Source organism: Cupressus sempervirens, chromosome 3 (genome assembly GCF_028749045.1).
Source record: "Cupressus sempervirens isolate cs-2001-9-10 chromosome 3, ASM2874904v1, whole genome shotgun sequence".
Lineage (NCBI taxonomy): Eukaryota > Viridiplantae > Streptophyta > Pinopsida > Cupressales > Cupressaceae > Cupressus > Cupressus sempervirens.
In genome coordinates this window covers 795,366,107-795,379,001 of record NC_143120.1, presented here as the reverse complement: position 1 = coordinate 795,379,001, position 12,895 = coordinate 795,366,107, and positions in this window count along the sequence as shown.

Genomic DNA, 12,895 nt, shown 5'->3' with positions numbered 1-12,895 from the left:
ACATGTTCGATTCTTTTGATCATTAAAAGATTTAATAAAGAAGGTAAGACTAGGAACACAACATAACTAATCATCAACAAGATTTTATATACATACTTTACTACACGTCCCTGAATATCAAATATTAATGTAGAAAACAAGAGATTTTTCTAGATTTTTTTGGATTTAACCACATGTTTTTCTACATGTTCAACATTCTTCCCTATAAAGGTGGACATATTCAATAGTCCAATTGCTCGTTGTTGACAGAGGCCTACTATATTTAAGACAATAACTATACAAGAAATAATTATGGTCACTATTGGGCCACCTACAGAATTAATTTCTACCAAGTAACGAAGGGTATAGAAATATCATGGCATTAAATTCATCACAAAGTGTTCAATGTATGTTTCAAAGGTAAATAAATTTTCCTATGGGTAAAAATCCTCCAAATCTAACATCACTACTATTCGTTGTACGCACCAACTAAAAAGAAGGAGAAATAAATTTTTAGAAAAGAAAAAATTGTATATTTCACAAAGGTAAAAAGCAACTAAAAAGAGCACCTTATCTTAAACATCTTCAGATAAAGATGAAAGAATTCATAAAATTATAAACTTGAATAGTCCAAATTCAGCTCGCTCATAAAGAAAACACAAATACAACAACGGAAAATCCTTTTAATATATTCTCAAAAGAATTTTGTTCTATAAAATTAAAAGACTAATAATGTAAAAGAAAAGATCCCAGTTCGTCCTCAAAAGAAAACCGTCCTCCACCATAGGATGCTTTTCACTTAGCACAAGTTTAACCAAATCATACAATATGAGTAGAACATGTTGGTACATGACTTTCGATACACCTATCAAGCTTCCTTATTTTTTATTTAATTCTATTTTGAAATCTCTGTCTATTCCTTTTATGATAGTGACAAATAAAAACACATATGTGAAGGAATAAAGTGGAAACAAACGTGTATGTGACAGGGAAAATGGCAGATGGCAATTTTGTTGGTGGGAAACTATGCGTGATTGTTGAGTGCGGACACCCTAAAACAATTGTGAGGTGAAAGGGGTCTCAGACTCATGGAGACTACACAGATCAACAAGACAATCGGGTACCTTTCGTCAAAAACTTTTTAGAGGCGTAGCAGATCGACAGCAAAGTCTGACATTTTTAGCTTCAAAGTCGTGGCTTTGGAAATAGCTTCCAACTGATGAGCCATCGATTTAAGCTGCCTGAATGAGCAGATCAAGCTTGTGGACTAGATGAGGGATTTGTACGAGAATGATCGAATTCTTGAAGTCAATGACAATTACTTACCAAATGGCTACGATTTGTAGCAAATGAAAAGGCTTATGTACATCTTCCGCCATTGCCTTCTTTCAAAGCTGTTGTGTTTTACGCATGAAATGCTCTAAGGTAAAACTTTTTTTCTTTTTTTTTTCAATTTTTTTTAAGGATGCATTCATGACGTGTTGTTTTTGTCTCTGAATTTTCTTAATGGGTATATAAACTGGTTGAATAAATAAGATATCTAAAGTTGTTCCCTATTTGTGCATTGATGAATTATTTGTGTGTATTGAAGGTTGACCTCAAGAATAAGCTACCAAAGCTCTATGAAGCTAGAGATCCTGAGACTATTTTTGTATTTGGGTTCAGAACCCAATTCAGAGGCAAAAAATCTACCGGAGTTGAGTTGATTTATGATAGCCTGGAGACTACGAAAAAGTACGAGCCAAAGTAAAGGGTTATCAGGATAAGTACACATTTTCAAACAGAAAAAATATCCTTGCATTAGAGTTAGCATTTTGAGTTGGATTTCTTTTTCATTGGCTAAAAGATTTTATCCACATTTTCTGCCAAGGATCACAATTTTCTACTAAAGTTGCTAGCTTTTTAATTTCTATTTTCCATATTGAGATATTTATGAGATTTTATGTTTGTATTTTACCATTTTAATAAATCCCTCTTGAGCAGTTGAGTTATATTTTATACAAATTCACGAGGGTTTGTGTCTGGCCTTGAACCTGGCCTAATGTCTAATGTGGTAACCTACCTAATTAACATTTGACTTACACCTAGTTAGCTAGACTTGCACCTGGTCACGTTCTTGGTGACATATTTGACCCAATAAATCATTTGGGTTTTGTTCATCAAATGCCCCTGGGATTTGTATCTGGCCTTGTATGTGGTGTGTCAGTTTATCAGATTAAACACTCAACATTCTATGTCCATCTCTCCCAAGGTTATGTACATAGGATTTTTTATTACAGTAACCATTTCTTATTGCTTCAACTCATCTCAATCATAAAAGAAATCAAATGAGTAAGCCATATAAACTAATCAGGTTGTACAGAGAAAGAAGCCATACAACTAAATAATTTCTAGCTTTCAACCAAAAAGGCAACTAGGAATATAACCCTAATAATTGTGGACCCAAAAGAATTACCTGCTAGATGAACAAAATTCTCAGAAATTAGAAAATCATACAGTAATGAATCCCAATACAGAAACATACCTTTACGGAGCACAACTGTGAACAGTTTTCCCTGCTAACACCAAGAACAAGTTGTAAGAGTTAGTAATAAACAAACAATTCAAAAAAATTAATTGAGACAAAATTTCCAAATGTCCAAGAACAAAAAGAAGAAAACCAAAAAATTTAACCGAGAGAAAATTGAAGAGAACCTTGGTGAAATACGGCTATCGGCAAACATTATCAGTTTGTGTCTACAAAACTTAACAACATCTATATTTCAAACCACTCACTTCTTGTTAAAAATGCTAAACGAGATAATTTCAAGTGCATTAAAGTAGTCACTAATTTCTATGAATGGTAGATGAGATAATTTTCACTACATTAACTGTGTACAGTCTACTTTCTGACATCTTAAAGTAACTATGCCACAAAATATCCACTCAAAAATATCCATTCAACCAGTAACGCCCCACTAAGGGACCCAAAAGAAATGACCTAAAGTTTTACTAAGTTTGCCAACATTTTTTTTTGAAGTAAGAAAGTATAACATGCACATCAAACACATAGTAGTAGAAGCAACAACATATAATCAACTAAAACATACATAACAAGTTACATTTCTTAAGGATCTCATGACGTTAAATTACATATAAATTTAATCTAATACTAAGTCCATCAAATACCACATCCATATGAAAGAATAATCATAAATTCCAATGTCCATTTAATATACATTTGTTCGGAATGCCTCTTGGTGAATTAATTCGGAATGCTCAATCATCCACTATACATGTTACAGGGTATGAAAGGCTTAAAAGAATATACATATGAAGAAATATAAATACAAAATCCTCCTTAGACCCATGATACAAAGTACAGTAAAAATAAATGAAACCATCCACCATACATGATACATCTGTCCATCATAAAAGATATCACATCCATCATGAAGTATAACCATTTATCAAATGATACATAGAAAGAATGAAAGTAAATGCAGATAAGGAATGCTTCAGCCATGGTGACTACAGACGGATCTCAATGGTAAGAGTGAAAAAGCACTACCACCCGACCATGTGGAACCTAAATGGCCCACTCCACCGTGCTGAGGAGATAGTCTCAAGTCCCAAATAGGATATCAAATCACATATCACAAGTACACTCTAAGCCCAGAAAATCCTAAAAGTAATCTAACTCAAAGGGTTCCAAGACAAGTCAACATCTATACCTAGAGGCACACAAGACACATAGGAAACCTACTATGTAAGCAGGCAAGTGTCATTGCACGAATCATGCTAGAGTTACCCTGGTAGTCTCTCAGGACCCTAGCCCCCTAGTGATGCATATGCGGCCACTAGTATCCTCTTGTACTGACAAGGCATACTACAGAATGCAAGTTTGCAACCAAGCATTCTCTCTACTCTCATTTTAGTCTATACTAGCACTCGAGGCATGGGCGAGAACATACAATTAACTCTTATTAGGTTCATTTTACTCTCATTTAGTGTAATATTATCACTTATTAAACAACTTACAATGAGTTACCCTGGCAGCCACCTAGGGCCCCGGCCCCCATTGCAAGCCACTTCTCGACACTACATATAGATTTCCTACCCTAGGGTCATGAAATCACAAATCACAGAATCATGGTAAAATCACTTCAATCCTATACAAGTGACTGGAAAGCATCATAAAGATAATCATAATAATCACATCAGTTCTCTACGACCAACTAAAAAGTATCAAAGATAAATCATAATATCCATTAGTTCTCAACGAGCAACTGAAAAATGTCCCAACAATATTGATCAATGACTCCAAAATGGTTAAATCAAGTATCTCATAGCATAAATCTCGCTATCCTACAAAACAGTAAAACATAGTAACCAACAATATAAACACACTCAACATAGAGCATACCATCACATACATGGTTAAGTAAAAGTAATCAAATCGAGTCAACATGATACCACTCACAAAACTCCTGAGCCTCTGGTAGATGTCCTATAATTGGTCAACAATCTAGTCAACCCCAAACACAGATAGCATATAGAAAACAAGATGCAAGTACATGTTCTGGTTCATTTTGAATCACATGGTTGGGTTAAAGATAAAGGTTTCAGTTTTTGTTTCATAGTATGTTTCAAGTTAAAAGAATCCTCTGTTACCCTATAGTTATCTCGTATATATTAAGGTTTAACCCCCGTAATATTTGAAATCAACCTTTCTAAAAATTTACTAAGAGTAAATTATAAGTTCGTTCTAAACTTGCTAAGATAAATTCATATTGTTTCCTAATAAAATAATTATATTTCTACTAAGTAAGAATTTGAATCATCTTTAGCAAATTTAAAAAGGTCTCCCATTTATTCAATACCCATAATAAATTAAATTAAAATTTATTTTAAAATAAACTAACATATGTTTATATAACATCTAATTATCTATAATAGATTTATTTTAAATAAATTATCTATAATAGATTTATTTTAAATAGATTATAACTTTTAAATAACATTAATTATTTATTATAAATTAATAAAATCAATATTTAAAAAATATTATTATTATTATTTAAAATATTAAAATAAATTAATTTAAATAACATTTTTAAAAAACTTTTTAAAAATAAATAAAATAAAATTTAAATGCATTTTTTGTTAAGCCCGTCGGCTTATCAACTAGCCTACGGCCTACCGCAGTACCCTACGGTCGCAGGGCCTGCAGCGGTAGGTACACAATACCTGTTGGCATAGTACCTACAATGCAGGCTACTGTTGTAGCCATGGCAAGGGGGGGTACAAGGTAATTCCCTCCCCCTCCATATATATATATATATATATATATATATATATATATATATATATATATATATATATATATATATATATATATATATATATATATATATATATATATATATATATATATATATATATATATAAATTTTAAACAATTCTCATAAAAAATAAATTTAATATTATTTTTTTTAACAAAATCTCCAACCCTAGTCTAATAGGAAAATTATGGCCAACTGGTCAATTTAATTAATTTTTTTTTTAAAAACATCTTCAAATAAACATTTTTCCATGTAAATGTATTTAATCCCCATTTTGTAAATAAAGGATTTTAGGGTACAAATTTATTTTTATATGTATATATTTTTTATCAAATCCTAGAATTGATCTGAAGGAGGAATACAGTGTACCCATTTATTAAATTATTCCTCTAAGCAGATTTTCCATTTAAATTCAAACCCTACCGATAAATTTCTCATTACTGTAATCTACTGAAGAGGGTTAGATAGATCCTTTGATTTCCCAATAAATAGATGACCAATTATCCATATTAAGAATGCATATTACTGGAAACATTCGTCAAAAGAATTCTATAGAAAACACTCAATAGGCACAATGAAGAGAGGAAAGAAAAGAGTGTTTTAAGATATGCAAAAATCAAAGGCATTTACCTAGACACTAATGCTAATCACTACGCCCTAGAAACTATAGAGAAGAATCCCTCTTTTTTAGAACCTCCTCTTTTCCAAAAATTCCATCCTTCTCCAAAAATTTGCAATGAATTGAAAAATGAACCCCCAAGTTGTGATATGGAGTTCTCTCCCAAAATCGAGGCACTAATTGTGTGTTCACCCCAAAGAACTCCTTGCTCACTACTCTTAACTCATTATTAACTTTTATTTATTTTTCTTTTTTTTATCTTTTCCATGCCCATTGATTAATTAATTAAATTACTTTATTTTAATATTCACTTGACTCTTTTTAAATTAATTTATTAAATTTAATATCATGCACGCATCATGCGATCATGAAATTTTAATAAATTAATTTCTTTTCCCAATTCTAAATTTATTTTCGAAAATTAAATTGATAACTATTTATTAACTTAAATAATAATATTATTTAGCATTTATTTAAAAATGAGCTCTAAATATATTATTATTAAATTAAATAAATATTATCACATTCCAAATTTATACTTATAACTTTTATCTTCAAACTTAATTCTTTTATTTAATTAATTTCTTAATTAATTAAATATAGTTAAATATTAAAATATCATAATAATTTTTCATTAATTTTAATCTTTTAATTAGACTTAATTAATAGAAAATTCACCAAAGACTCATAAAGTAAAATACGAAAACTCATCATAGTAAAATACATACAAAATCAAACTAAAGGGATAAAATCAAGAATTAACGTCATTCAATGCATTTGAAGGGTACACAACTCAGATACTTGTCCTAATTGTCAATTAGGACAAATGGCTCAAAGGTTTAAGATTTGGACTTAAGAATTTATCTCCCCTCTCTTACCATTGAGATAATGCGATAGAGGTATGCTCATCCTGGCAATTTAGGGAAGTCGATACCCAATACTTGCAACCTACATAAAATCCATGCATGTACATACACAATATATACTAAGCTAAACATGAAATGGTAGGAAGTGGTGCATCATGTAGATCCCGACTAGCAGGTGACTACAACTCCCTTCCTTGACCACATCAGAAATGCCATACATAAAGAAAACAAACATGCACACCATACACATGCAATATGGGGTAAGTATCCATAATAAAACACATGTGATAATCCATCTAACTAAACATCATCAATAACTGAACAACATTGTAATAATCATCATGCACACATGAAGTATAGAGTACCAAGTAATCTCATCATGTATCAACTAAGTTTGAAACAATATCTAATAATCTCAAGATAATGCTACTAATCATCAAACATAAAACTAGCCTAAAAGAGTTTGGCAATGATCGCAAAATGTAACTTAGGGGTAGGCACTACACAATCTTTCTAGAGAAACATTGAATGAGTTGGATGTTTTATTATTATTTCATTTTATGACTACTCTCAAACCTTGAAGACCAAAAAAAGTGGTTGCCCTATTGTTCACGTAATAGACCAATGAACAATTGACAATTAGAATCTCCAAAAAAAATCTACCCCAATCTAAAGAAAATATAGTAACAAAACATTTGTATATTTAAAATAAAACTTCTTGATTGGTCCGAAAAAAAAGGCAGTAGCACCCACTAGGATGCTATAGTATATAGCCTCAGCAAGAACTAATAATTATTTTTTCAAGACCAATAATTAAATGTGAAAGACAAGTGAAGTTGCAATTTTAGAAGTATTGTAATAATTTTTATTAAAGAAATCACTTCGTTTAAAAATAATAATGAAGATTCTTAATTTTGTTAAAATTAATATAAGTTTTAAATTAAAGATACAAGATTTTAAATTAAATAGTTTTTCAATTAATTATTCATAAAAATGTATTTGACATTTTTGTATTATATAATTCACTTAAGAGATTTAACTTTTATATTATTTAAATTATTTTGTATAATTCAAAAAATCTTTAAATTTGATTTTAATATTTCATTATATGTAAAATTTATATTATTAAAAAAATATTTAAAACTATGTTTCAATTATCTATAAGGAGGATCAAGAGTCATAACTTAGAATTCCACTTGAACCATAATGTCCACAAAGAGTACTCATTGCTACAATCAATTAAACATTTTAGCCAATCTTTAAAAAAATCAAAACTAATCTCTTGCCTAGAATTTGAAATCAATTTCCCCCTATATAGTTTTTAATCTTGTTTTTTCCTCTCTCATTTGTTCATTTGCACACCATTCCTTCTAGAGCTTCTAAGATGTCATTTTTGTGTTCTGGTAATTTTATGTTGTTGTAGATCTAAAGTAATTTATTCATGTTCTTTCTTATACTGTGTGTTTTATTGGAAAAGAATATAATTTTGTAGATGATTTACATAGGATTATTTGTAGATATATTCTAAATTTTAAAGATATTTGTAGGAAATTTAGCAATGGAAGAAGCAATCCACTAAGTAGTAAGAGAAATCAATATTTGGTATATTTTTTAGTTTGGTTATTGTAGAGGATGGAAAATTAGACTTATGCGAGGAAATCACCACATATTTATTTGTGATTCTTATTCACGGAGATGATCAATATTTATATCCTCTTCATTTAGATTCTAAAATTTATATATTTAGATTTGAGTATAAGTAATAGATGTTGTTTGAATGCTCGAAATTACAAAGGGCTCTTAATGCTTATATTATGAATTTTTGGAGGGCATGGTGGAGAACATGAACTTTCAAGCGAAAGTTTTAGTAGGCTGGTGCAACACATGTCATCATTAGAAGATTTGTTGAAGAAATTGTGGTGGGAAAGAAGTGCAGAGGCAAAGGAAGAAAGAAAAAATACACATATTAGATGGAGATGGATTTAGGATTCCTCTTTATTATTCGAGTTATACAAAGTGGGAGTACGAATCAACGGAGGAGTGGAGGCTTGATTTTCTATTTCATCAGTAGGTCTTAGATATCATTGACAATGTGAAATACAAGTGGAACTATGCAATTTATGCCTTTCTCGGGCTTGATTAGAACCTCTATAATACATTTTTAGTATGGTTTTCAAGTCTAATGCTTTTGGTTTATATTTTAAGGGAAATGGGAGATATAAATTATAAGGTCTTTGTAATCATTCACTTATTAATAGAAATAAACCGCACCTATTTTTTAATCTTCAAGTTTCAATATGTCCTTCTTAATGGGAAATTTATATAAGTAATATTTAGATGTGTTGTATATGAAGAGATCTTTCTTTAAGTTTTCAAGAATACTATTATCAATTTTTTTTTGGAATCAATTGATAATTTATTCTCTTATTTAGATTTCGCAAGATCGCACCAAGAGTTTTCTCTCTTCAGACCCACTTGTGATCATGCAAAAAGTCAAAAATATACAATTTTGGTCTCTTTTCAAGCTTCACTATGTCTCTTTTAATGGGCAATTTATATAAGTAGTCTTAAGATGTGTTGTATATGAGGATATCTTTGTTTAAGTTGTGAAGAATATTTTTATCAATTTTTTAAGGAATCAATCGATAGTTTATTCTCTTATTTAGATTTTGCAACATTTCCCCAAGAAATCCCTTCCTTCTCATAGTCCTTGTGATATTACAAAAAACATGAAAATATTTTGCAGTTTCGGCTTGTGTAACATCACAACATGAAATCCCTTCTTGCACAAAAGACCTATGATGTCACGCAAGCACAAAAATACACTGGCACAACATTGCAACATGATTTTACTTTCTTCACTAATGACTTGCAATGGTAAGAAATCACAAAAATAAACTTACATAACATTGCAACATGATTTCCTTTCGCTCATGAAAGACCCATGATTTCAAGTTTCAAAATGTCTTTTTAAATGGGCAATTTATATAAGTAATATTTAGATGTGGTGTATATGAAGAGATCTTTGTCTAAGTTATGAAGAATATTTTTATATTATGCATTAGAATGGCTACTCAAGTAAAACTATTTACTATACTCATAAGAGGAAGAAAAAATACTTCAACTTTTTCCTTTTCTAGTTATGTACTTCTCATTTTTACTATTCTTCACTAAATAATAGAATATAATTCCAAATAATATACAATTGTATAGTTTTCGACCAGATACAGTTGTGTAGTTTTAGGCATTCTTGGATGCACAAAAACATTGTCTAATTCCATGCATCGAAGAACCTACATCAAATGAGTTAAATATCAAATGAATATCTTTTTTCTCAATCAACATTCGTAGGTTGAAAATTGTGGTGTATTTTTGTGTCTGTGTAGGATTACAAGACTATTTGAAGCGAAGGGACTCCTTGTTGCGATCTTGTGATGTTGTGTAGTTTTGTGCATCAAAGGAGCTTCATTGAATATGTTGGCTTATTAAAGCAATAGTTTTTTTCTCATTTGATATCATGGAGTTGTGAAGTTATGCAGGCCAAAACTATTAGAAACAATAGTCCACCAAGATAACTGAGAGGGGGGTGAATCAGTTATCCAACTATTAAAACATTTATCTTCTTCAAACAAACTTAACCATTCAACCAAAGTAAAAAACAACCATAATAAGATACATATAGACAATTACACTAGATATGTTGACTAGGGAAACCCTTGATCAGAGGGAAAACCCCAGTGGGAATGATGCCCACAAGATGATGTACTAATATAAATATTCCTTGGTAGAGGATGGACCCTATTAGGAGTCTATTACAACATTTAGTACATAGATTCCCTATTAGGAGACTTTGAATCTCTGTTAGGAGATTCCAATCCTATTAGGAGTTGTGCCAACCCTGTTAGGAGTTGTAGTACAATGTATGCAAAAAGAGCCCACTGCCCAAACATGCAATTTCAACTACAAGAAGAGCTTACTACTCAAACATGCAGTTTACTATTATGTTCTTCTTTCCTTTGTTTTGTTAACCAAACCAATCATTGTTAGACCTTGTAGACTAGGTCGCAAACCTCATATCCAAATACCAAACCTTGGATCACTCAGCAAAACCTGAACAATGAAGTTTCCTTCACTTTCGCACTGCTCTGCTCAACTTCACATTCTGCTCTTACTGTTGCTTACCATTAATCATCAACTATGTCATAAGATAAAGGAAAATTTCCTTCCTTTCTACCAAGTTCATGAAACAATTCCCTGAGTTGGCTATTAGACCTTCTTAATTAATCATTATAGGACCACATTAAGAACATGTTACACTTAGCTATAACATTAATCTTCTACCTTGCAACTTAAATATCTTTTCGTACATGCAATATTATGATGAGTGATCTTAGCCATGTCATCACCAACATGTCTTCTTCAAATCCTCGACCTCGATTCTCAAAATAACAAGTTTGCTAAGAGATATAACAAGTTTACCAAAACATGCCTCTGTAAACTCAATCTCAGAACAAGCATCACCAAAACTTACATAACTTCTTCATCATTTCTTCTTCTGATGTTAACTGCATATACTAGATACTCAAAAGTATCTCCCATAACCTCAAATAGTTAAAATACTCAACTAGCTGTCCATACCAACTTGATCCTTCTATTGTTCTTCTATCAAATACCATAGAAAATTGTTATGTTGACATCAATGACAAACTCAGTCATGATGTAACATATCATCATAGTAACATATATACAATACTCCCCCATAGGAATATCATCAGCATTCATGCTTCCAATAGTCTTGCAACATAAATTGCTACTGTATTTTTCATGCTTGCACAACATCGCAAGTCTTTTGTGAGGAAAGAAAAATCATCTTGTGATGTTACATAGGCCGAAAATGTAGTATATTTTCCACTTGCATGACATCACAGGTCATTTTTATAGGAAGGGATTTCATGTTGTGATATTGTACAAGTTGAAACTATTGTGCATTTTTAGACATCGTAAGAGCTTGTCAAATGAGTTTGACTTATCGTAGGGTAAAAGCACAAACCTGTGTCACCTTTTATAAAGGAAAAGTGATATCAAAATTTAAAGTCTTCAACTTTAATGACATAAAAGTGGCATTTGTGCTTAGAATTTGAAGATGATGTAAATTAATGAAATGTGTAAAATTAGATGAAGTTTATGTTTGTAAAAAAATTTTAAAAAAATTGAGGGAAAAATTTATCTATTTTTTAATTTTTAAAGTCTATTTTTTAATTTTTCAAAAATGTTGAAAATATAGAGTTTTTTTTTCTGTCAAACAAATATATGCAAATGTTCATATTTTGGTCTGATTTTTTAATATGTTAGAGTCAAAATGTATACCTAGTGCACCAAAAAAGAAAAATTGAAATTTGGCTAATAGTTTTGAAGTTATAACTGGTCAAAGTCAAAGCTATTAGAAATTGACAATTTTTTTCTCCCGTCAAACTTTTTCTATCAAATCTACATATTTTTTAAAACAAATTACATATTCTTGAAGAAGACTTTCTCCTCTAGTGCAACATTAAAAAATAATAATTTTTTAACATAATTTACCATTTTTTCTTATTTTTGAATAGATATCTTCCTAAATCTTAAAATACCTACTTGTAATATTTTTAAATTATAACATATTATCCATAATCAAAATAATAATAAAATTATATGATCATAATCTTGACTCTGAGACCTACAAAACGTTATTTTTAGTTTTAAAAAAACTTCAATTTAGTAGGTCAAATTGGCCTTCAAAGTGAGAAGTTTGCAGAAGTTCTTATTTTTGCTTGTGTGGCTGCCACCTAGGATGCTACATAGGTAGTTCCGACTGAAACCATTCCAGCCAGAACCGTTCTGGCAACCCCTATTAGCCCAAAAAACCACAAGTGGTTAGTTTGGTGGTTTCATGTATAAAATAAATTAGTTTCCAAGCTGTTTCATGTAGCAAATAAGATTTGTGTTTTCTTTATTTTAATAAATATAGAAAACAGTAAAAAGTAGAAGAGCATTTTTGAAAGACAATGATTTTTGAAGCCATTTTCAACAACTATTTTGTGGAAATACTCATAATTGCAAAGGATCACATA